The sequence below is a fragment of the Arvicanthis niloticus genome, unplaced genomic scaffold, assembly GCF_011762505.2.
Source record: "Arvicanthis niloticus isolate mArvNil1 unplaced genomic scaffold, mArvNil1.pat.X pat_scaffold_413_arrow_ctg1, whole genome shotgun sequence".
In the NCBI taxonomy this organism is placed as follows: Eukaryota; Metazoa; Chordata; class Mammalia; order Rodentia; family Muridae; genus Arvicanthis; species Arvicanthis niloticus.
This window is the reverse complement of record NW_023046054.1, coordinates 51,955-78,506: the sequence shown is the minus strand read 5'-3', so window position 1 is coordinate 78,506 and position 26,552 is coordinate 51,955. Positions and strand designations below refer to the sequence as shown.

Here is a 26,552-nt window from a genome sequence, read left to right as displayed (position 1 = left end):
AAAAATTGAGCCAAGAAGATGGTTCAGTGGATGAAGGCATTTGCTGTGCAGGCATGAGGACTTAGTGCTCATATAAAATAAATAAAAATAATGCAAAACCTTCTATTTCTTGTCTTTTAGATATGCTGTAACTCTCTAAAAGTACAGTCTTCTTAGGGTCAGACTCCATGGCCCTTGGCTTTTTTTTTTTTCTCATCTTTTTCTGAGATGGGGTTTCTTTGTATAGCTCTGGATATCCTAGAACTTGCTCTGTGGACCAGGTCTGCCTCTGCCTCTTGGGTGCTGGGAAGACTAAAGGCATGCACCATTGCACTCAGTTTGCTTTTCTTCTTAACTCTTCTTGTGGTTGCTGCATCTGTGTGTGTGTGTGTGCGTGTATGTGTGTGTGTGTGTGTGTGTGTGTGTGTGTGTGTGTGTGCGCGCGTGCACGCACACGCACATGCACACGCAGGTCAGATGACAACTTACAAGAGGTGGTCCTCCCCTTTCACTATCTGGGATCCAGGGTCAGACTCAGGCCTTTATATGATGGGCAGACAAGCTGATCCCTCTAGGTTTTCAACCTCAGCATCTAACACATGACTCAAGTGTTTGTTGCCACAGGTGGTCCTGTGTCACCTGAAACAGTGCAATGGAGGCTTCAGGTCCATTCTTACCTCCAGGATCAGTGGGTGGGCAACTGCATCAGGCTTGATCAGGGCTAGTGTGAGTTGGAGAGCCTGAGGACTTTGCAAGATGGCGCTCATCTCAGCCCTGGCATCGGAGAGCTGGATTAAGGACCACACAGCATTGAGCTCTCAGTACCTTCTACCCTGGAACCATGTAGCCTTGCAAGCTCAGCAGGGCTTCCACCCGACACTCACAGAGCTACACTCTGTGTTATATTTTGGGGCTGTAGGACACTCATTCACTTGGCTATTTGTACTCATGAGATGGTAGAGGGGACACTCAGGTTATCCTGTGAGATATACATTCGGTTCACACAAGTATAAGGGCACCAGGGAGCTCTCCGTTGAAGAGAAATTAAGTTGAGACACTGCCACCTGACTTTGTCAATACTTTTCTATCTTCTACACTTTTTTTGTGTGTTTTAAATAAGGTTTATGATGTCTACTCTTCAATAGCCTAGCCATAAGACTACAATGACTGTCTCCTGTTTTTTTTTGAGACAAGGTTTTTCCCCTATATAATCCTAGCTGTCCTGGAACTCACTCTGTAGACCAGGCTGGCCTCGAACTCAGAAATCTGCCTGCCTCTGCCTCCCCTGAGCACTAGGATTAAAGGCGCCTGCCATCGCTGCTGAGCTTGACTGCCTCTGGTTGTAAGGCCCTACTCTCTAGCTGCCTGCTATCCACTGTAGAATTGGAAGGATAATAAAAATGCCTCATGGCCACACAGCATCTCTTATCTAACACTTTATGTCATTTGTATGTATTTATCATTTGTATTTGTTATGTATTTGTCTATGTATTTGTTAGCAAATAGAGAGAAGGTGTACAGGGCCACACACTGGGCACAATAGTCTCATTATTTTTAGCCTGAATACAGCTTAGGAGTCATGGCAGTAGTACCAGGGTAAGACCAAACAAAGAAACTATGCTAAAGTTTCTTCTGCTCACATACCCCACTTGACCTAATAATATTCTACATGATCACATGGCACTATGGCCAACTGCCCAAGGGGATGTCCTTGAGACCTCCAGTTCCTCAGCTCCACACTATTACCAAGTTCTAAGACTCTCACCCATACAAATCTGTAAGGACAAAAAGTCCACACAAGTCTTCTCCTTATAACTACCATTACTCTTGCGGACTTTTTGGCACCCTCCTCATTGGTTCCTAGGCTTTTACTCTTGTCACTCTAACTCTGTTCTCAAGTACATTACAACTATTGGAATAAAAGCTAAGCATATATTCCCCTCCTTAACCTTCTATAGGAGTCTCTGATTTTTGAGCTCATTTGGGTACTTCTGTCCCTGGGAACTTCTCTGGGGTCATGTGGAGCACCTTCTCTCTTTTGCTCGTAGGCTTTTTCAGTTCTAGGCCTTTCTTGGCTGACGATCTGTGTGTAAGGAGGTGTTCGTAACCTTGTGTGTTCCACTCCCTGCTCATCCCCTACTTGCCCATTTGAGCTCAGCTCACTTCTGCAGTCAGGCTTTCTTTTTCTTCTTCTTCTTCTTCTCCTTCTCCGTCTCCGTCTCCGTCTCCGTCCCCTTCTCCCCTTCTCCCTTTCTCCCCTTCTCCCCTTCTCCTTCTTCTTCTTCTTCTTCTTTTTTTTTTTTTTTTTTTTTGGTTTCTGAGACAGGGTTTCACTGTGTAGCCCTGGCTGTCCTGGAACTCACTCTGTAGACCAGGCTGGCCTCTAATTCAGAAATCCGCCTGCCTCTGCCTCCCAAATGCTGGGATTAAAGGCGTGCACCACCACTGCCCGGCACAGTCAGGTTTCTTAGTGATTCCTTTGATTCCATATTCCTCATTAAAGGAAAGCTTCATGAAAGCTCATGTCCATTTAGCTCCCCATCTTCACCTTAGTCCCTATGCAGGGTGCCTAGTATGTACCTGGCTTTCCACAGTATTTATCTGGGTGAATCAGTGCAGGAACCTGATCCAGCCATTCCAAGGCCAGGGTGCTAAGGGGTCTCCTGGGAGGACAGGCGACCTGTAGAGAGGGTGTGGTTCCAGTTAGGTTAGGGCTGTTTTAGTTATTGGTTTACAAGAAAATGCTGTCAAGTAAAGAAACTGGCTTGACTTAAAGGTCACCCTATCAGACATTTACAAATTTTACAAGCTGCCCGGCCAACTGAGGAAGCCACATTTTTAGTGCCCATGATGGTCACGTGGTTGCTGGCTCCTCAACTCCACCACTGCCTCACTTCTGCAGCCATGCCTCCTACTCCCCCCGCCCCCAGTTTTGGCGCCCAACCCTCCTATTGCCCCCACATTCCAGGACACAACAGTACACAACCTGGGTTTCTCTACTACGGGCCAAAGTCCACCCCAGACTCAGCTACTCCGGCTCCAATGGGGGCCCTGGTTCTGGGTTCACGTGGTACTCCCGCCAATCTTCCTGTCCACCAGGCACTGAGTTAGATAGTCCGTGGGCCCTTTGGGGTCCTTCAGGCACACATCCGGGCAGCCCTCCGGGTGCCACAGTCTAGTTCCACACTCCTGTTGTGTTAGAGGGCTCAGTTGCAGCGCCTAGAGCTTGTTTACACAAGGTATCTTCCTCAGGAAAGTCTATTTCTTTATTTTTCTTTAAAGACTTAAGGTTTTTAAAAAAAATGTTACGTGTAAGCGTATTCTTCTTGCACATATGTGTCTCACGTGAAATCCTTGTGCCTATGGAGCCAGGAGTGGGTGCTGGATCCTCTGGAACTAAAGATGGCTGTGAGCCTAGACCTGGGTGTTGGGAATATAACCCAGGTTCTCAGGAGGAGCAGTCAGTGCCGTGCCCTTAACCACTGAGCCATCTCTTTAGTGTGAAAATCTATCTATTTATGATGTTTTGCCTGTTTGTGTATGTCTGTGTGCACCATGTGTGTGCCTGGTGCCAGTAGAGGCCAGAAGGGGCTGTCAGCTGGAACTGAAGTTGCAGATTGTTTTTTGAGCCACCGTGTGGGTTCTGGTATCGACCCCAACTCCTCTGCAAGATCAGTGAGTGCTCTTAAACACCAAACTATCTCTCCAATCTGAAAGTTAATTTTTTTTTTTTTTTTTTTTTTTTTGTCTGTCTGTCTGTCTTGTTGGTAAAAGCACGAGTCCATTTCTGCTTTCACGGGATGAGAATAGCTTCTAGTCAGGCACCTTGTTTTAATCTTACTTCCCAGGCAGGCCAAGCCCAATTTTACTTTATATCATACCTCTGGAGTATAAGAGACCTCCCATGAGCTTACTCTTTCTTCTGCCTTCGTGGTATCTGCACTCACATACAACACACACAGTGGAAGACTAGTTGCATAATTTACATTTGTTTCAACCATTCTCAACAATAAGCCAGCATAATCAAAGGACAGATTAGGTAAGGAGGATGCAGGGCTTTATTTGGAACTGGTGTTAAGAAACCAGGCAGTAGTGTCACACACTGTTAATCCCAGCACTCTAGAGGCAGAGGCAGGTGGTGGATCTCTGAGTTTGAGGCCAGCTTGGTCTACAGTGAATTCCAGGACAGCCAGAGTTGCACATTGAGACCCTATCTAAACAACCCCCCCTTGCAAAAACAAACAAACAAACAAACAAACAAAAAAAAAAAACGACAAAAAAGAGTGGCTGGTAGGTAGAGGTCAAATAGGTCTATCGATAATCTAAGGAGCTACTGCAAACAGTAGCTTAATGTGGCAACCAAATATGCCTGCCTTCTAATTCTGTTACTTCAACACTATATTAGGGTTCTCTAGAGTCACAGAACTTATGGATAGTCTCTGTATATAGTAAGGGAATTTGTTATGATGACTTACAATCCGTAGTTCAACTCCCCAACAATGGTCAGCTGTGAATGGGAAGTCCAAGGATCTAGTAGTTGCTCAGTCCCACAAGGCTAATAGAGTGTAACAGATATACTGGCAAGTAAATGCAAGGAGAAGAAGAGCAAATCTTCTTTCTTCCAATGTCCTTATGTAGGTCTCCAGAGAAAAGTGTGGCCCAGATTGGCGGTGTGTACCACCAAGCCGGGATCTGTGATTTGTTTTGTCCCAGGCTGACCTTGAACTCAGAGGTCTCCTTGCCTTAGTGTCCTGGGATTCATAGCCACTATGCCTCAAGATCTCCATGTCAAGATCTAGGTCAGAAACTTGTGTCTCCCAGCCTCAAGATCTGCATCACAGGTGAGCAGTCCAGTTCTGGATTGTAATACATTCCAGATATAGTCAAGTTGAGAACCAGTACAGTAGCCATTACAAATACTGGTGTATTTGTAATGAACCTCACTTGAAACAACAGCAAGAATAAAAATGTGCATCACTACCAAAACATTCAAGACTACTGGGGCATCACCTTACATCCACGTATTTAGAAAACAACCCAATGTCTAGATTCTAGTGGTTCTTAGGCAAAAGTTTGTCCTGGTTTTCAGTTCTTAATGTTGCTAAGACTCCAACAGATTTGATGATAATTTGATGATAATTATGAAACGGTAAAGGGCCTGAGAAGATTTCAGTTCAGTTTCCCTGGGACTTGGAGTTCTATGGTAGTTAGTCTCCATCTTGCAAATCTAAACTCAGTTGGGGAAAATCACTTATTAAGAGGTGAATAGTGGGGGCTGGAGAGATGGCTCTGGAGAGAGCGGTTAAGAGCACTGACATCTCTGACAGAGGTTCTGAGTTCACTTTCCAGCAACCACATGGTGGCTCACAACCATCTGTAATGGGATCTGATGCCCTCTTCAAGTGTGTCTCTGAAGACAGCTGCAGTGTACTCATATAAATAAAAAGTAAATAAATCTTTAAAAAAAAAATGAATAGTGGGTTGGCAAGACGGTTCAGTAGATCAAAACATTTGCCACCAAGCTTGATAACCTGAGTATAATCTGCAGGATCCACATGGGATGAGATTCATCCCTCAGCCACAGGTTGTCTCTGACCTGCACATGAATGTGTGATGCTCATGTGCACACACACAATAATCAATGTAATAAAAAAATCAGTAGCTGGAGAGATGGCTCAGTGGTTAAGAGCGTTTCCCACTCTTACAGAGGACCGGGGCTCAGTTCCCATTGCCCACAGTTTATATAAAACCTACTGACTGCTCATATGTAAATGTGTAGGGATGAACACTTGGGATGGAATGAGCTATCAGAGAACTTCCCCCTAGAGAAAACTGATTCTCTCTGCTGGCATTGATTAGCTCTTAATCTTGCTGGTGGTGGGGAGCTTAAAAAATGTCTTCCATCTCTATCAGCATGTCACGTGATGTCATTATGCAGGTCTTGTTTAGGGAAGCATATTTCATGGGGCACAGTTTCCCTGACCTGCTTCATCCAGTCCAGCTTAAGACTGTTTTGAGTCTTAGATCCCTTAACTGGGAAGTATTTAGAAACACCATTATCACCAGGAATCACTCCAATATTATACTTAAATTTTCTTTCAGCAAAACTCCGAGTTCCAAGTTGGAGACCTGGCTCAGTGGTTAGGAACACGTACTACTCCTGCCGAGGATCCAAGTGATTCCCAGCCTCATGTCAGGTTCTCAAGCTCTGAGGAGACCCACACCTTGGGTTTTTGTAGGCACCTGCATGTACTCACACTTAGACACATATACATGATTTAAAAAATCATCAGGCTGGAGAGATGGCTCAGCGGTTTAGAGCACTGACTGCTCTTGCAGAGGTCCTGAGTTCAATTCCCAGCAACCACATGGTGGCTCATAACTATCTGTAATGGGATCTGATGCCCTCTTCTGGTGTGTCTGAAGACAGCTACAGTGTACTCAAATAAATACATCTTTAAAAACAAATCTTTGGGGCTAGAGAGGTGGCTTAGCAGTTATGAGCACCTCCTATTCTTACAAAGGTTTGATTCCTAGCATCCATATGGTGGCTCACACCATTCGTAACTCCACTCCTGAGAACTTGACACCTTCTGGCTTCTGCAGTATCACAAATGCTTATGGTACACAGATACATAGTACACAGTACCCTTTCTAGTGTAGTTGTTATGAGACATGCTGAGAGCTATACTGCTCACAGGACACATATCAAACTCAGTTATGACCAAAGCCCACAGCTTGTAGACATTGCTGCTACTGAGATATTTATTCCCACATTGTACATTTCATTGGATATTTGGTCACAATTTACATGAAAATATAGAGGAATGAGAGCATTGAGTATCTGATATATTGAAAAGGTTCTTGCCAGGCGGTGGTGGTGCACACCTTTAATCCCAGCACTCAGGAGTCAGGGGCAGTTGGATTTCTCAGTTCAAGTCCAACCTGGTCTACACAGTGAGTTCTAGAATGGCCAGGGCCACACAGAAGCTCTGTCGCAAACAAACAAACCCTACCCACTCCCCCAAAAGGAAAAGGTTCTTATTAACTGAGAAAATGTTTACCAGCCAAGTTTATGCTGAGAATCATTTATTGAAGAAATGAATGAATGAATTTGAAGCAAGTATCTTCTACTACCAAGTTGTTCTTCTCAAGGAGCTGCTCTCTTTCAACACTCCCTACAGCTTCGTACACAATAGTGTACTCTACCACTGAACTCCAGACCCTGGCTCCCAAATTGGGAATCTTTGAAGAGTCAGTCATACTCCACACGGCTCTCTGAGAACTCAGTAACTTTTATTAGTGTTCAAACTCATCTGAGGAGTGTTCCTGTAAGAGAAATGTTTGCTTAGAGGAACTGAAGTCAGATTAAGAGAAAGGCCAATGCATTGTTAACCACACATGCCCACAATCCAGCAGGAGGGTGCTGAACACTGAACTGGGGCTGACTAGAGACATTCTGATCTCATTGCAGGATAAAAAGAAAGCAGAGTAGATATAGGCAGAGAGGAAAAGCAAAGGACGTGGCTGCCTATGTGATTCTGAGGACTCCACTCCAGCAGAACAGATGGGGAGTCAAAGCATTATATTAGAGGTATGTGGTACCCTGGGATAGAACAGGGGCTGCATGAGGAACAGAATGGGAAACTGATGTCCATATTCAAAGTTTAGCCCTATTGATTTTCAGCTCAGCGTATGAGGTAAGTAAGTCTTTCCAGACCTCTGCTTCTTTGAATATGAGATGTAGCTAAGAGCTATGACTTTAAAGATTCTGTGAGGGATCTGGGAGAGGAGATAACAGTAAAGGGGGTGATAGTAGGCAGGAAACAGGGTTGGGGATAAGTGACAAGGACCAGCCCTCCTCCTGTTATATGATACAGATAGAGAACTTGTGCAAGGCTGTGGGGAGGAATGACAACCCATTTATTCAGTCTCTTGCTTCACACCATGAAACACTGCCATAGGCATGTATGTCACTTTGCAAAGCTGAGAACATTTCTTTGTACTTTTCAAGGTTTGGAAATACTGGTCCATAAGATACATATGTACTCAATTTGTTACACTGTCTAAAACCTGGTTGTTCTCCACAATGACTTTAAGTCCTCCCTGCTCCCAGCCATTGTGAGACTACTGCCCTCTTGTCTCCACCAGCACTGATAATGTCCCAGCCTTTCCCAGTATAGCTGGTAAATTGGAATGCCATTATTGTTTCAGTTTGAATTTGTCCAGTTATTCAAGAGCATTTGACCAGGCTTTGCATGTTAATTAGCTCATGATCAAACCCAAGAGCACATCCTGTCCCTAATTTTTGTTTTAGAAACAAGGTTTTACAGTGGAGGCAAGGCTAGCCTCAAAATTACAATCCTGCTGTAGCTCTCAGGTGCTAGCATGTCAGATGTGACTATTTCTTCTGTAAAACTAGTCTTTGCCTATTTTTCTGTGAGTTTTTCTGAATATTAAGGTACAAGTGCATGGCTTTAGTCCCAGCACTCTGGAGGCAGAGGTCGGTGGTTCTCTGTGAGTTCAAGGTCAACCTGGTCTACATAGAGAGTTCCAGGACAGCCAGGGCTACTTAATGAGACTATCTCAAAAAACAAACAAACAAACAAACAAACAAACAAACACCCCAAGGGGCTTGGGGTGCTTAAAGGAAGAAAGAAGAGATACATATCCTTGTTTTCTGCCTGAGATTTGGGACGTTGGGGTGGGAACATTTCCTTCCAGGTTCTGCCAGCTGTCTACTAACTTACCCGCGGTGTTCTTTATGTACCGGAGATCTGGCATCAGCTGGAGTAATCATAGGAATATAATATTTTCTAATACAGTTTTAGAGAAAACTAACATAATCTTAATGTTTAACTCAAAATTTAGGAGAATGGATTGTTACCCTGTTGAGTTATAAATTTTTATTTCTTGCTTTACTCTTAAAAATGAAAAAGGAAAAGAGACTTTACTTACACATGGTCCATCATGCACTTTAATTACAGTTCTGTCTTCATATCTGGAAAAAATTATATTATGAAATCATTGTTTGTTTTTTATATGTATGTATGTATGTATGTATGTATGTATTTCTCTATTTATTTATTGAGGCAATGTTACTGTGTATAACAGTCTGGCTGTCCTGAAAGTCAGTCTGTAGACCAGGCTGTCCTGGAACTCAGAGATAGCCTGCCTCTGCCTCCTGAGTGCTGGGACCAAAGGTATGCACTACTACTAGCTGGCTTGAAATGATTATTTTTGTTTTGTGGTATGCCATAAACCATGACACACCAGTTCTTTCTTGGTGGGACCAGGACAAACAAAGTTAAGAAAGAAATATTTTGTTAATAACTCTGAACACACACACACACACACACATATCTGATGCATTTATTTTATGTGTATGTGTGGTTTGCCTGCATGTATGTCTGTGTACCCATGGAGGTTAGAAGAGGGTGAATTTGGACAGCTTACAATAGCCTGTGATTCTAGCTCCAGGGGATCCAGTGACCTCTTCTGGCTTCCATAGGCTCCTGTATTTACTAATAATGCTATACTATTTACAAGTGCTATGTGTCTACACATACACACACACATAAAAAATAAAACAGTTCTTTTTGCTGTTGTTGTTTTTTTTTTCAAGACAGGGTTTCTCTGTATAGCCCTGGCTGTCCTGCTCCTGCCTCCCAAGTGCTGGGATTAAAGGTATGTGCCATTACGGCATATATATGTTTAATGAGACCCTGTTTCAACTAAAAAGACAAACTGGAATCCATGTGAAGAAACAGCCAGTACTGGGCAGCTCTTATGAAGCTAGAAAACACAATGAAATATATATTGTATTTGTATATCTTTTTCTCCAGATTTAAAAGACAGTAATAATATTTATGCCTTTGTTAACTGGTATACAATGGATAAAGGCAAAGATGGTATGGCATTGACAGCTCAAAAAAGATGGAATATCTAATAGTTTCATTTGTAATTGTTGTGAATCCAGATTAGATTGCTTTAATGTAGGGGTTGGTCTTGTGTGCTGTGTATTCAGATGCTGACTTCTGTACCCCAAGGTCAAGTTGCAGTCTGGACATGGGCATTTTATTGACCAGTGTGCTGTAAAGAATGTTCCCCCCAATAATCCCTGATTCAATAATAAAAAGCTAGAACCTGTGATTGGGCAGGGAAGAGAGGAAGGGGGAACTTTAGGTCAAGTGAGGGCATCTCAGACAGGGAGAAGGATAGACCATGAGGATGGACCATGAGCATATGAGCAAAAGAAGTTTGCTCTGAGGACACACATGGAACAGAGCAAGACTCAGTTGGCAAGTGTGATGGTTTGTATGTGCTTGGCCCAGGAAGTGGCACTATTTGGATGTGTGACTTTGTTGGAGCAGGTGTGTCACTGTGGGCATGGGCTTTAATACCCTCAACCAAGCTGCCTGGAAGCCAGCCTTTAGATGAAGATGTAGAACTCTCAGCTCTCCCTGCACCATGCCTGCCTGGATGCTGCCATGTTCCTGACTTGATGATAATGGACTGAACCTCTGAACCTGTAAGCCAGCCCCAATTAAATGTTGTCTTCAGAAGAGCTGCCTTGCTCATGGTGTCTATTCACAGCAGGAAAACCCTAAGACAGCCAATAATGGTGCATTTATCTGGTTGTTAATAGTTGGGTTAGAATAGCTCAGAACCTGCCTGACATCGAGCCAGCAACTTGTTAATAAATCATGTCTTTTACTTGGGAGCTAAAAGGGAATGACAGAGTTGGGCAGACTCCCCCCATCCCCAGTAAAATTACTGATACACTGTAAAGTTTGTTTGTGACCCAAGGGCAACTTCTAAGAGAATATTTAATTTCCTTAATTAATTTATTTTAATTTTTCTAGAAAGGGTAGTTTTTTTTTCTTTTTTCTTTCTTTTCTTTTCTTTCTTTTTTTTTTTTTTGTAGCCCCGGTTGTCCTAGAACTCAGTATATAGACCAGGCTGGCCTGAAATTCAGAGCTCTGCCTACCTCTGCCTCCCAAATGTTGGGATTAAAAGTGTGCACCACCACCAGGTAAATATACTTTATTATAATTATTTTTGGTTTTGTTGGCTTGTTTTAGATGCATGTACTGTGCAGCTTTGGCAGGCCTAGACCTTGCTGTGTATACCAGACTGGCCTCCAGTTCACAGCCATCTGCCTGTGTCTGTCTCCTGAGTGCCAGGACCACACATGTATACCATAATTATTTTTGAGTTGTTGGAGATATTGAACACAGGGCCTCACATATAACAAGAAAGAATTCTATCACTGAGCTATCTCTATAGCTCAAGAAAACAGCTTTATGTTTTTATATATATGTATATGTATATGTATATGTATATATGTGTGTGTGTGTGTGTGTCTGTGTGATGTATGTGTGTGCTGTCTACTCATCTGTGTGTAGGTACCTGCTTCACTGTGTACGTGTGGATAACCTGCTCTATCTTCATTTACTTTATTTTCTTGAAATAGGGTCTTTCACTGATCCCAGAGCTAACCCTGACAAGCCACAGTGGTCCTCTTGCCTCTGCTCTTCAGAACTGGGATTACACGCAGCAGCCATGGCTGCCTTCCTCAGGTGGAATAGGGGATTTGAACTCTGTTCTTTATACTGATGTCACAAACATGGTCCCCCTGAATCATTTCCCCAATCTCTAATTTTTTAAATATAGTAAAAGTGAGCTTGTATATAACAGTGCCTCTTTGTCTATTGTGCTATGGGTATGTGTTGCAGTTATCTATGCCAGTCATTGAGGCTGATAGAAAAATTTCACCTCACAGCTGAACATGGTAGTATACTCCTTTAAACCGAGCACTCAGGAGGCAGAGGCAGGTGGATCTCTATGAGTTCAAGGCCAGCCTAGTCTACAAAGTGAGTTCAAGACAGCCAAGGCTGGTCACATTGAGAAATCTTGTCTCGAAAAACAAAACAAAATCACCTCACAACTTTTATGGGCTCTAGTGTAAGGTTTAGTATTTGTACAACCAAGTACACAAAACAAAGTTCATTCTTTCATGGCCAAACATCTCTCATATGGATCAAGAAGATTATTTTTTTTCTTAAAAAGGATGATGACAAGGAGGGAGAGATGTTTGACCTAGCCATGTGTGATGTGCAGACTTCTGTGTCTTGGATCAAAGACTTGGGCATTTTGTAATTGTTTTCAAAAGCTAAATGTCACAGGCCCCAAACTAAACCACTGACAGGATGAACGTTAAAAAAAAAAAAAAAAAGTAAGCTATGTGGGGGAATAATCTGCATTTAAAGACCAATAAACCATTAGTTGGGCAAACTTATCACCCAGCTCACTTCTGCTCCCCATCCTCTCCTCCTAGCCACACCTCCTTTTCTGCCCATCCCCCTCCTCCTCGTTAAGACATGTTTTAATTACATATTTTATGTGTGTGCATGAGCATGTGTTTGTGTACGTGTGTGGCATGGTGTATGTGTGGAGGTGAGGACAATTTCTAGAATTTAGGGTTGTCCTTCTACCATGTGAGTCCCTAGGATCAAACACCAAGTCATCAGGCTTGGTATCAAGTGCCTTTACCTGCCGAGCCATCTCACCAGCCCATCTCTGCTTCATTAGGCTGTTCTGTAGCCAGGTGACCCCACTGGGCTATGGTCACATGACCTGAATCCTGTGCCCACTTGCTACTGAGTTCCCTCCATTTGGTCATTGTCCATGCCAGGCACTGCACTCTGACCTCTGTGGCTTTCTGTTTCTGCATTATTGGACCAGGATCCCATTCAACTTTGGGGAGTAAGAGGAGAGAGGGAAGAAATGGAAAAGCAAGTAATGGAGGGGTGTGTGAAGGGAAGAATGGGAGTGGCTGAGGCAAGGGATAATAAAATGAAGACTCACAGAATTCTGGAGCAGAGATGGCACTCACCCTGGTAGGTTTCTTGGTGACTGCCACATATAGGCTCACTGACCTTGAAGTAGGGGAGTATCCAGCACATCTGTATATTCTTGATGCACAAGGCCTGAAGTGAGACACAGAACACTGCTTCCTTCATCTCCCTCCAGGCCCCTTGACCATTGTTAGTGGTAGCAGGAATGGTGGATAGAGTAACGAACACTAGACCAGGAGTTCAGAAGACAGGCTTCAGATCCTCCACATCTATCCTGGTCCTCACCATTGTTCCCTATATAACTATAGTAAATGTTCTGTGCTTTCCTAGCCTCCCTCCTCTTCCTTATTAGAAAGAAAGTCTCTGTTCTACAAATCACAGAGTGTCATTGTGATAGTACAGAAAGTAAAAGCTGGGAAACGTCTTCCCAAACAGGCATTTCTGGAGCTGGAGAGATGGCTCAGCACCTGTTGCTCTTTCAGAGGAGTGGAGTTGGGTTCCCAGCTCCTGTACCAGATGGCTCACAACTGCCTGTAACTCCAGCTCCAGGGGATCTTCTGTCTTCCACGGGGACCTGTGTACATGTGGTGTGAGCTCATACAGACCCACATACATTAAAATAATTATTAATAAGAAAGGAAAGGAATTTCTAAAAAAAATGGAGGGAGTTTCTTCTTTTATTTTTCTTTTTGTTGTTTCCTTTTCTACTTTTCTTCCCTCCCTGTAGCCCTGGCTGTCCTGGACCTCTGTAGACCAAGCTGGCCTCTCTGCCTCTCTACTTTGATATTTCTACTTTTTTGTTACTTGATTGATTGATTGATTGATTGATTGATTGATTTGAGGCAGAATCTCTTTATGTAGCTCTACCTATCCTGTAACTTACTATGCAGACTAGACTGGTCTTAGACTCACATAGAAATTTCTACCTGTGTCTCCCCAGTACTAGAATTAACATGAGACATCATATCTGGCAAAAATTGGGATTTATTATAAGCATTGGTGAGTGACTTACAATCCATACTGTCTTAAATGGCAACACACTCAAACTTACCACGTCACAATTAAGAGGAAGTGCTGTTGGAACAAGACTGGTATCAGCACATTCCAAAAATATTCCTTTACTTGCAGTTTCCCACCCATAGTTAATCCAGCAGCATTTTAAAAAATAATTCAAAGATGTCAAACAACCCCTTACTGGGTAAATATATAAGAACATCCAGAAGTCAAAGCTCTAAACTGTGGATTTATAAAAAGCAGTTACAACATTTAAAAAGATGAGGCTTCGCTCTCATCAATGTCCTTATCTGGATCCTGTTCCACAGCTTCTCTTTCCTGTCGCTGTTTCTTCCAAAGCTTGGCCATCGCCAGAAGCTTGAGGTTAGGCTGGTTGGCAGCATCCTCTGGAAAGATGTAGTCATAGACTTCTACCCATCCGGCATCAGACCCATCGTCGGCCTGGACCTTTCTTCTCTTCTTGACCTTTTCTGGCATGAGTTTGTCTACTCTCTCCTTGTCTGATGCTGTTCCAAATTCATCTTCAAACTTTCGCCAGGATTCCAGCAACATAAGCCTCTCTTCTTTTTCCTCACAGTTTCTCATGGTCTTGTTAGCTTCTTCATAAATCTGTCTGCATTTAGCCACACTTCCTTCTTCTTTCCCAGAAGATAACTCAAACTGAGCAAAACTAATCCATACCTTGACGTGCTGTGTTCGCTGAAGCAACTGTCGGTAAAAGTTTCTTGTTCTCTCAGTTTCTTCCTGCTCAATCTCAAAATCAATATATGATTTCCAAAGTACCTCTGGCATATCCAAGCGTGGCTGGCTGATGGCTAATTCATATATTGCCCGAGCTCTCTCAATATCACCAAGGATTGTCTCTAATTCTGCAAACTTAATCCATGACGTACAATTTTCAGGTCCAAATTCCAAAAACTTTTCATAAAGCTTTCTGTACCTGTCAAATTCTCGAAGCTGTAGTTCCAGGTCTATGTAACCTTTGAATAACTTGTTCTTTGGACATTTGCCTATGGAAGTTCCCAGAGCTCTTCTGGCAAATGGCAGATTTTTCTGTCTTATTTCAAACTGTGCGTAATATAACCACATTTTGGCAAACGTGAACTTTTTGTGAGGAATGAGTTCCAAAGATGCTTGATATACCTGTCTTGTCCTCTCAGGATCCTTGGCCTCCAGCTCTTCATAGAGTGCATAGTTAATCCAGAGGTAGATGTAGCGCTTCCAGTGCCTCTTCTCCTGGATGGGTGGCACATTGGCAATGGCTCTCTCATAGACTTCCCGCACAGTGTCAGCTTCTGCATCACTTTCCACCAAGCGTAAATAATCAAACCATGCATCATAATTGAGTAGATCAGCCTTCACTTCTTCTTCATACTGGAATTTCCGCTTGCTCACAAGGATATCTTCTATACCCCTCCGGTCACCAAACTTCTTCTCAAAGAGGGTATAGTTTTTAAAGAGTTCTTGGGCTTCTTGTTTTGGAATCCTATCCAGGGCATATCTGTAGATAACTCGTACCCTTTCAAATTCTTTCTGGTTTTCCTCAAATTTAGCAAAGGCCACATACAGGTGTTCGTCCATATGCTCATCCCCAAAAAACTCAACCGCTCTCTCGTAGACCCTCCGAGCTTGAGCAAAATAAGCATGCTTCTCTTCAAACCGAGCATACTTGATCCAGTTCTTCACAGCAGGGTGCACGAGCACAAAGCGTTCATAAATGGTGCGGACCTTCTCCACCTCTTTGTATCTCAGCTCAAAGTTGATATAGGAGTGCCAGGCCTGCTCCTCAGGCTGCCATTCCATCCAGCATTCAAACACCTGCCGAGCACCAGGAGGATTGTTCAACATCTCCTCCATGTGTGTGTACTTGTACCAGAACTGGTCGACTCGTGGCAGAGTTGTTACGGCACGGTCCCAGATATTTCGGGCATGGTTGACCTGGCGGTTCTTCATTTCCATTTCTGCATATTTCAGCCAGAGTGGAATAGTCCGGTTGTTGACATCTAAAGCACGCTCATATATGGATCGAGCACTTTGAATCTCCTTTAGACTTTCCTCCCATTGTGCATATTTTATCCAGTTGCTAATCACAGTTCTATTTTTTCTTATGTTATCTTCAAAAGTCTCCCTTTTCCGTAGTTTGTAATCCTCTAATTCTTCTTCGTCTGTGATCTTCTGCTGAGGTGGAGGCGGGAGGAGCTCGAGTTCTCTTTCTTTAGCTTCTCTTAGAAGCTGCTCAGCAGTTATCTGTACCTCTGCAGGCGCTTTGTTTTTCACCTTGGCCACTTTAGGAATCTGCTGTTTCCCGGCTGCTGTGGAGGCCGCCATGATTGCAGCAGCGGAAAACGAGCGACCCTGGCCCACACCTGGACTTCAGAAACCGACTTCAAGAAACAGCCCTCACCGCAGAGCCAGCCCACAACAAACTAGATTCTGGAACCTGTTGGGGACCGCCCTAGCCCCACGTTGGGTCTGCCAAAATAATGTTGCAGCCCAGGCAAAATGTTGAGGCCAGGGCCGACCCACGTTTGGGTGGCCACTGTATCCCTGCCAAGCTGCTGCTCCGGTCTGTGGGTCAAGGTTCCAACAAGAGCGAGGGTGACAGCAGATTCTACCTAATGTCAGAGATTCGTCTCTGATGATCCCTCTATATTCTCTGATCTCCGTCTATATTCTCTGATCTCTGGCTCTGTCTTCTATACTCTCCCTAATGTCTTCTATAGTCTCAATTCTGATCTGTTCTGTCTCTGCCTTTTATATGTCTTACTTCTAAGCCACGCCTCTAAGTTACACCTTTAATCATGCCCTTAGGTCTTGTCTCTAACTCTGATCTCTATAATCTCACACACCTTTAATCTCAAGGTATCTAAACCAAGATTATCAGAGTGTTCTCAGCTGTTGTAGGCTATTGTAATTCAAATCTCATGTCAGGGTATATGGCTCAAGATGGCTGCAAAGCTGATAGCCGCTTTCTGCTAAAAGTGGGCACCCAACAGGTCCCCCTTTTTAAATTTTTTATTAAAGGGAAGGCTGGGAAAACTTACGGAAACCGTGCCTGTCCTAGGTTGGAGCAAAGGACCCCAGCCTCCCTTTCCCGTCCTTAGATACTCAACAGCCATTGGTTGAGCTCCTGTCTTAGGATGGTGAGGCCTCCCTTCTTTTAGGGGCAAGGGTCTCGGTATGCTCTCTTACCCGTCACTGACTATCAGGTTTAGCGTGTAAGTTAGGGGATATACCTCATTAGTCTTGATGACAGAGGTTTTACAATCCCTTGCTTCCAGCCTGTAATAATGGACCTGTGTGGGTTTCATTTGAATAGCATCTCATACAAAAGCCATCAGTTTGTTGAACCGCGTGGACCCAAAAGACAAGAGACTTAACAACACCTGAATAGTTAGTATGACAGCAACACTCTTTTTAAAGGGCAACATATAACTCCCTCTATCAGAGGAGTAAAAAGTGTAAGCCTCTTCTATTCTGTTTATAAATGTCTTATATCAGAATCTAAATCTATATAAATACAAAACTAATCATAGTTTTGATCTAAAGAAAACTAAGGAAATCCCTGTTCCTGCTCTAGTCAATCTCAAACCCAAGAAACAACTACAGTAACTGTGGTAGTGTGTTTTCTCCTGGGTCTAAACAATCTAAATTCCCACTAAATCTAAAACAATCTAGTTCCCCACTAAATCATAAGTCAGGGAATCAAGAGTCCAATAGAGCTACCCTGGAGATATGGGTGGTGATGTCTTCTTCAGCACTGATAACTTCCCAAGTCAGGTTTACTCATTGATCTGTTCCAGTTTGAAGACAATTGTGAAGCATCTTCATGTTTCCTGTGAAGAAAAAATACGCTTCTCAGGGGGTTTCTCCTCCCTGGATTTGTTATTGTTGTCTATTTGTTTAATCAGTCTCTCTGGCAGCCAACGTGCAGCATCTGCAGTTTGGGAATATATGCAAACAGAACCTCTTCCCCAGATAAGCACTGGGTCTGGCCCATTCCAGGTTCCAGTTAATGGGTCTTTCCAGAGGACTGTTGCAAAATTCTTTTTGGTATCAGGATGCCAAAAGAATCTATCTGCAGCAGATTTTCCTTCAGAATCGAAATTTAAAAAATTTAAAATGAAGAGTGCATGATGAAGGATACTTCTGGGGGATCCCTTGGTAGGGTACCATTCCCCCTTTTTAATTTTTTCAAATTGACATTTAATGGTTTGGTGTGCCCTTTCTACCATACCTTGGCCCTGTGGATTATATGGAATACCTGTTTTATGTAGTATTCCCAATCTTTCACAAAATTGGTAGAAACTGGAGCTTGTATAACCTGGGCCATTGTCAGTTTTTATCTGTTTAAGCACACCCAATACAACGATTGTAGCAAGCATATGAGCAATCACATGCTTGCTTGCTTCTCCAGTTTGTAATGTTGCATAGATGAAACCACTGTATGTGTCTACACATACATGTATATATTTTTGCTTGCCAAATTCATTATAATGAGTAACATCCATTTGCCAGATACTGTTTGGTATCAGTCCCTTTGGATTTACACCCAAATGAGGAACTGGTAAAAGCTTAACACATGATTGACATTGTTTGACAATTTGTCTAGCTTGTTCTCTAGTAATTTTAAACATACCTTTTAAAGTTTTAGAATTAAGGTGATGTAACTCATGAGCCTTTATGGCCTGATCCAAATTAGATGGCAGATCTGATAAAGTCACTGCAGCTATACGAGTAGCTAGTTCTGCCTTGGTATTTCCTTCAGAGAGAGGACCTGGTAGCCCTGGCTAACCTGGAACTCACTCTGTAGACCAGGCTGGCCTTGAACTTAGAAATCCACCAGCCTCTGCCTCCTGAGTGCTGGGATTAAAGGCGTGTGCCACCACCACCTGGCAGATCCAAGTTAGATAATCTCTTCTTCACTTTTTACTAATCCTTTCCCTGGGCGAAAATCCAGGGTTTATCATTTGAGCTGTGATTATTTCATTAGGGCTGCACATAATCAGTCCCAACTGGGATAACAGATCTCTGCCCCAGAGATTAATGGGAAGGCCTGAGATCCCATTTCTGGGATTAATACTGTGTGGGTGGCAGAACTGAGGTCCAGTCCTGCGCTTCCTGGTGTTGCTCGACTGAGTTCAGAAAGGGATTGGTGTTTGTTGGTAAGAAACTGACTGCTCCATAAGCCTGTTTTGGCTTGCATCAGTTCAGGGCCTGGAGCTGGCCCCTGTTCCTGTTTCCCTGATTATGGGAAAGGGTATTACCTTGTGCGTCTTGTTTAGACCTACAATCACTAGCCCAATGCCTTCCACGTTTGCAAATTGGGAAGAGCCCAGGCTGTTTTCTGGGCTGTCTCTGGCTTAACTCATTTTCTACTTTGCAATCTCTTGCAAAGTGTCCAAGCTTACCACATTTAAAACATGCCTTTCTTTCTTTACTTGCCAAAAAATCTCTTACTGATCTGACCGTTGGATTTCAGGGCAAAGGCGAGAGGCCTTCCAGAAGGTTCATGTTCCTACAGCCCGCCTACCGCATGTAGGTTATGTGGGTATATATATAGGTATATATATATATATAGGCTTCAGTTTTGATAGATTTTCTAGCCATTACTGTTTGAGACAATTTCATTATTTATATGAGATTTTCATTAAGATTTGGTTCAAAGATGAGAGTTCTGACAAGATAAAATTGAAGAAGTGGTGAAGACTTGTGCTCTTATGTTAGACATAAAAATGTTTACTTTATTGTTCTTGTTGTAATCAGAAATAACTCTTTAAAAGGTTTTTATAGAACTATGACCAAAGTTTCTATTTTGTTAAAAGTTAAATTCAAATATGTGTCAAATGTAACTCAAGTTGCCTTTTAAAAATTGTTAATAACTGTGTGAACCTTCAACATCTTAATAATCCTTGCTGTGAAATGCTACAGATAAGGCTATTCATTCTGATTTGGTTTCTTTCTTAGAGCTTCAGAGGTGAGCTCACATTACACCTGTGGACAAGGTACTGTTTGCAGACTGAATTAGGTTATGGTCTCTAGTGTGATGTGAACAGCAGTCATGCAGCCTCACAAATGCATCAGTCTACACAGAGTTCAAAGCAATAAATAAGGTAAAAAAAGCCTTGCTTTCACAAGACCTTTGCAGGTTCTGGTCTTCAGATTGGGGACCCCGTCAATTGATCAGGCCGTGGTCAGCAGCAGGTCAATTTGGACCAGATGTGACTGAGACCTTCATGTGACAGAAGGTAAGGGACACCCAAAGGCCCATGCCAGATCCCACTGATAGATCTTGAGAGAGAGGGTTACATGAGACCCCACTAATTTTGATCAGGACACATGAGGTTAAGCAGAGATCAGATAAGTTACCCACAGCCTTTCTAGACTAGCTCATAGAGACATTCTGTCAGTGTAGACAAGGCTCCAGAGGCTACAGAGACTACAAGATAAGTCATTGAAAGATTTAGGAAGTATACTACATATTAAAATTATTGATGGTAATAACAAGTGAGAGAAGATTTAAAAGAAAGGAATAGAGAAGAGGAATAGAGAAGGTTTACTATAAGTCTAGAAGACAAGAGTAGAGAAGAATAGAGATAAGTTGCTGTGAGTCCAGAGGAATCGAGAGGAATAGAGGAGACTAGAGAGAGGTGAAGAAAGAGAAAGGTGACAGGAAAGAATTTACAGAAAGCAGAAAAAAGGGACTCCAATCAAAGAGAGATAAAACTCTTTGAAAAAGACCAGTGTGCGCATTGCAAGTAAAGGAGCCAACTTCAGGGTCCAAGAGGGCCCTAAAAAAATAGAAGCCAGGGCCAGAAAATCCCAGGCCTCAAAAAACACCCCAAGTGGCGAAGATAACAGCTCTGTGTGAAGACAGCTATTGAGATAGACGGGGCAGCTTGGAGCCACCCAACTTTTGATAGACACAGGGGCTTCCTCCAGGCCAATGGGTCAAAACATATTCATGGACTACCCGAAAATGGTGGACTAAGAGATGGGCTGGGTATCCCATTCATTTATGGTCATCCTAGGCTGCTCCTATCCCCTGTCTGGTTGAGGGGATACTCCCTAGGATGGACATCCAGATACAACACTTCCTGGGCTGCAACTAACTGACAAGAATTCAACGGATAGAAGACTGACTTCAGCCAGGAGCCAAGGTAACGTGCTTTACAGACAGGAGCAGTTTTCTCCATGTTGGTCAGAGACAAGCCAGCACTACTGTGGTGGACACATGCCATCTGGACTGACTCCCCACCCCTGAGATCATCGGTGCAGAGAACTGTTGAGGCCCACATTCTGCCTCAACACTTTGCCTCAACACTTTTGGGGCTAAGTGCTCTTTCTCAACTCGGCAGATTCGTGATCACCTTCTTCCAGTAACGTCCCTCACTGGGTCTCTCGTTCCCGCTGCCTCTCGTTGAGTGCCAAACTGTTGCAGCCTGTACTGCCCGTTCCGGTCCGAGGGTCAGGGTCTAGCGAGAGAGAGAGTGGGGATAAAGGGGAAGAGACGCGAAGAATGGAGACAAGACAGAGATTCTGATCAAGTCTCGTTTATTGAAGGGAATTCTGAGCTATTTATAGGCTTTTGCCACGTGCCTTGTAGGCGCGTGGATACCACGTGCCTTGCAGGTGTTGATATGACGTAAGCCTTACAGGCGTCTATAGCGTGGACAGCACGTGCACTGCAATGCCTTGCAGGCGCGGATAGCACATGCGCCTTATAAGCATGTATGGTGTAGATAGCACGTGGACAGCACGTGAACTGCATTGCCTTGCAGGCGTGACTACCACGTGCACCTTGCAGCTGGGGCCAGTAAACAGCAACACAAAATATGTGGGATATCAGAGTGTGCTTCAGCTGTTGTAGGCTATTGAAAACCAAATCTTTTGTCAGGGTATATGGTTCCAGATGGCTGCAAAGTTGATCTAGCCGCTTTCTGCTAAAGTCGGCTCCCAACAGAGAACAACCTTGGAACTTGGGGCTGACAAGAAAGCCAACATCTGCATGGACAACAGGTATGCTTTTGCCACAGCCCATGTCTGCAGGACTATATACCAAGAAAGGAAACCCTGATGAAGCCAGGAACTGTGAGTATTCGTTGTCCAGGACACCAAAAAGGGAGGAGACTCAGTGGCCTGAGGCAATAACTGGACAAATCAAGTGTCTTGATATGGGAGCCTGTTCCAGTTGTGGGCCTAAGAGATGGCCTCACTTAAAGCACAGAATAAGAGAAAGAACTCAGATTGCTAGCCATCCTGCCAGATACTATGTAGAGAAAAAGAGATAATAGTGCACACAAGAAGGGAGAACTATACTCCCCAGAAAGCAAAGGATTTACCAGACTAAATACACAGATGGACTCTTAAGATATGAGTGCAACCAAGCAGCCAAGAGACTTAAAGCGTATAAGGGACGTTAGATTTTGAGCCAGAGAAATAATAAGACTTAGAGTAAATAAGAAATACCTAGGAAAAAACAGCCTAGAATAGGGACCTTCCCGAGGTTTCAAGTGCCCTAGGTAATTAGATCAGAGAGCAGTTTTATATTGTCTCCAAAGCTCAGGACAGGTAGAGAGAATATACAGGACCCTAAAATTAAACTACCCTTGGGAACTGGCGCTGGCTAGAGTGTCCCTTGTCCTTGTTCCATACCCAGAATGTCCCTTTTGTGTGAGAAATGATTTTTCAGGATGCTAAGAGACTTCCTGGTGCTGCTACCCACCCGACCTCCTTGAAATCCACCAACACGTGCCTGAACATCCGGACGCCAGAGCAACCTCCTGCTGTTTAGCTCAAGGTCGTCTGCTATTCTACAAGGCCAAAGAGCAGGCCCTGACTCCTGAGACATCCCACCCTAGAGGCACGGGGGCAATGCTGCCTTAGAGGATGGGGCTTAGTGTGTATACACCCAAGGTTAAATGACAGCTTGTGATTACAAGATTGAAGTTGAAATGTGAATCTAGAGTTATATAGATTTGTTCCTTTTGCAATTTCTCTTTATTATATATGTGATTTTATGTGTATGTAGACAGCTATGTGCCACAAAATGTGTAAAAGTCAGAGGACAACTTTGAAAGTGTGTTTCAAAGAAAAGGAAATGTTTTGAGACCCCTAGTCAATAGAATAGAGCCCAAGAAGCCCTGCTAACAGATACTTAGTTCCTAAGATTGATAAATCATGATGTGTGCTTGCAGTCAAAGATTATTGTGTACTTGTCCAGCTAGATCCCGCAGGTACTCTTCAACTGAGTTTGAGATACACTCTAGACGCTTCTACAGAGAGCCTATTTTCCTTGACTCTAGCTGTTACATTGAGACTAAGAATGGCTACAGGTATAGAGACAGGTGCTGCTAAGAGGACTAGACTTGCTGTTTCTTAAAGAAGTCTGTTGCTCTAAGAGAAGAATGTTAAGGTTAGACTAGAGACAGAAAGATAGAGAGGAACAGCAGAACTGTTTTGAAAATTGGTTCAATAAGTCTCCTTGGTTGACAACCCTGTTATCCTCCCTTGCTGGACCTCTTGTGATTTTACTTTTGCTTTTAACCATAGGCCCTTGCATTTTAAATAGATTAGTAACTTTTGTTAGAGACAGAATAAGTGCTGTTCAATTTTTAGTACTGCGACATCAATATTGGACTTTAGGTCAAGAAAATGACAATTATGATGATACTGAAATCTAAGTTTTTATGATTAAAAACCTGTCATTAGAGAAAATGGGGAAATGAAGAATGAAAAATTATAAAAATCATTTTTATAGAACATATATATATATGTATGTGTATATATATATATATATATATATATATATATATATATATATATGTATGTATATATATATATATGTCCTTTAAGTTTTTTTAGGGACATGGAAAATTTTCTCTGAAACAAGCCAGGCCAGTTCCAGGAACTGGCTGTAAGGAGTGAAAGTCATTCAGGTGGTAAAAACACAATGACAGGGCTGTGGCTTTACAGCTGGAGCTAGTGAGAATACAAGGTAGGGCAGTGACTTGGTGAAACCACATTTTTGAGAAAAATGAGTGTGCAGTGATTTTCACATGACTCTAGATTATTTGGGCTAGATTCTCTGGAATGTTCCACTGTTCTTGGTTACCCCTCCCTTGGTCTTCCCAAATTTGGTCTTTTCAAAATTTGTAAAACAACCAATCATGTGTAACCACGCGAAAATGCAACCATTCATGTGTAAGAGCACGAAAATGCCATCCTCCTCCCACCCCATGCTATAAAAGACCCTTTAACCCACCACTCTAGGCCAAAACCCTGCTCTTGGAGCTAAAGAGCTTGTCGTTTTGACCGCCGGCTCCTCCCCTAATAAACCTCTGCTGATTGCATCCAGGTATGGTTACTTGTGATTTTTGGGTGGCCACAATGTCCTAAGACTTGAGGAAGGGTCTGCGGAGTTTGGAGCTCTTCAAAAACACAGAGCTCTTGCATAGAAACAGATTCCCTAGAACTAGATGGGATCAGTAGGATAGGGGATGGAGAGGGGTGTGACTCAGCCATAGCCTAGACAGAGCATGTTTAACCTGCAGAGAGAGGCCACCCCCTACCCCCTGCATCTCTAAGGGAATTTTACCATGAGGACTGAAGACATCTCCAATCCAGTCTCAAAGTTCTGATCCCCCATCTCAGGGGTCTCCTCTCTGCCCCCTTCCTTGCGTCTATTTCCTGGACAGAGTTATGGACTATATTGGTCCCAACCCAGCAGCCTAGAGTGAACTTCCTACCCAACCCCCCACCCCCAATGAAAACCAAACCTTGCCTATAAGATGCAGGTTCTACCTTCTAGAACTAACCCTGGTTGGTCTCTTAGGCTGGCTGCCGAGTGGTCATGACCTTTTTCCTCTACTTCCTGGCAAACAACTACTACTGGATTCTGGTGGAGGGGCTGTACTTGCACAGCCTCATCTTCATGGCCTGTTTCTCAGAGAAGCAGTACCTGTGGGGCTTCACCATCTTTGGCTGGGGTACGGAGCCCAGTGTGGTGGGTAGGGTGAAAGTGGACTCCCACAGGGCATGTCCTGTCTCAGTTTTATAGCCGGCTGAGTCCGCCCATCCTGCTGTGACTGACTGTTACAGCTCTAAGGAACTCCACTTGACTATAGGCTGGTTTCATGAGGTGCTGTTGACTTGGCCTGGCATTCAGCTCTCTTAGGGTGATAATTCCTGGGGATACAATGAGGTAAAACTTGGGATGGGAGTGGGATCTAAAGTCACCAGTTAGCCTGGGGTTGGGGGTATAGTCTGGAGCTTATAGTGTTTGTGCGTGTATGCCTGTGCACATACAGGCACAGGACAACTCTGTGGAGTCACTTCTTCCACCTTTGCGTGGGTTCCAGGACTCCAGCACAGGTTGTCTGGGGTGCGCAGCAAGGACTGACTTTTACCCCTGAGCCACCTCTCCAGCCCTTGCTACACTTGAATCTGTAATGTACCTATGTAGTTGGATGTCTGTGGACTATGACACTCTCATCTCAGTCCTGGTTCTTATGTCTTCCATCAGTCTTGCTCAGCAGTCAACCCTACTGATCCTTCCAAAAGATGTCAGTATATTAGCCATTTCTCTCTCCCACATCCCTGGGCGAGCCTCAAGCTGGCCTGTAGCTGGATGATCTGAACTCCTGATCCCCCTGCCTCCCTGGACTGCTGGTGTTACAGGTTATCTACAGCCACACGAAGATCTGAAACTGTCATCTGAGAGATTTTATTTACTTTTTGGGTGTCCTAACTTCTGTGTGCACACGCACTTTACTGCATGACCTAAGTCCTCGGCACTGTCTGCCAAAGCTGGGCCACTGTATGGAAGGAACACAACATACAGGGACCAGCATACTGAATGAGTTAGGGGGAGAGGAAGCCCTAAAATGAACTGTCAGGAGCCAACTTAGGAGAAGCTAAAAACTAACAGGTAACATTCCTGAGATGGGTCCACTTTGGATCCTAATTTATGACACAACTAGGGTAGGCAAGGCCCATCAGAAATTCATTTTAGGAAAGATTTCTGCTATTAATATGCTTTTTTGTTCTTATTAAATATATGTAAAAATCACTATGTGTTAACCCAAACTTTTGAGCCGATCTCTGCAGAACAATGGAGATGTACTATGTTGTGATGCTATATAGACAAATACAGGATGTTTTTCAGGACAGGGTGTCTCTGTGTCGTCCTGGCTGTCCTGGAATTCACTCTGTAAGCCAGGCTGTCCTCAAACTTAGAAATCTGCCTGCTTCTGCTTCCCAAGTGCTGGGATTAAAGGCATGAGCCACCACTGCCCGGTGATTTCTTAATTCTTAATGATGATCCTGGAAGATTTCCTAAATAATGCCAGTATTTTTAAGCTTTTTTATACTGGGATTACTATTAGGTCCTCCTCCTCTCTCTCTCTCTCTTTCTTTCTCTCTCTCTCTTTTTAAATTTATTTAATGTATGCCAGTACATCTTCACTGTCTTAAGAAATACCAGAAGAGGCCATTGGATCCCATTACAGATGGTTGTGAGCCACCATGTGGTTGCTGCTGGGAATTGAACTCAGGACCTCTGGAAGAGCAGTCAGTGCTCTCAACTGCCAAGCCATCTCTCCAGCCCCTCTTAGGTCTTCACTGATGTCAAAATCGCAAGGAGAACTCTGCCAGTCTTTAGTGTCATGAGTTAGTTGCTTCTGAGATAGCAAGCAGGCA

The 26,552-nt window shown here is 43.5% G+C and overlaps 2 long non-coding RNA genes and 1 pseudogene across 3 annotated transcripts; all 3 read right to left on the bottom strand.

The window, feature by feature from the left end:
• Positions 1–444: 444 nt before the first annotated feature.
• LOC117702072 (uncharacterized) lies at positions 445–3,116 on the bottom strand. Its single transcript, XR_004605962.2, has 3 exons — positions 2,966–3,116; positions 2,560–2,659; positions 445–767 (listed from the first exon to the last, which is right to left on the bottom strand). It is a non-coding gene; the product is annotated as an uncharacterized LOC117702072 (long non-coding RNA).
• A 3,924-nt stretch (positions 3,117–7,040) lies between these two features.
• On the bottom strand, positions 7,041–13,134 carry LOC117702073 (uncharacterized). Of its 2 annotated transcripts, none has more exons than XR_013070295.1 (3): positions 12,850–13,134; positions 8,938–8,980; positions 7,041–7,308 (listed from the first exon to the last, which is right to left on the bottom strand). It is a non-coding gene; the product is annotated as an uncharacterized LOC117702073 (long non-coding RNA). The 2 variants fall into 2 exon arrangements; XR_004605964.2 differs by having other exon boundaries at positions 12,878–13,128.
• Positions 13,135–13,924: 790 nt separating this feature from the next.
• LOC117702070 (crooked neck-like protein 1 pseudogene) lies at positions 13,925–16,184 on the bottom strand (annotated as a pseudogene).
• Between the last annotated feature and the right edge of the window lie 10,368 nt (positions 16,185–26,552).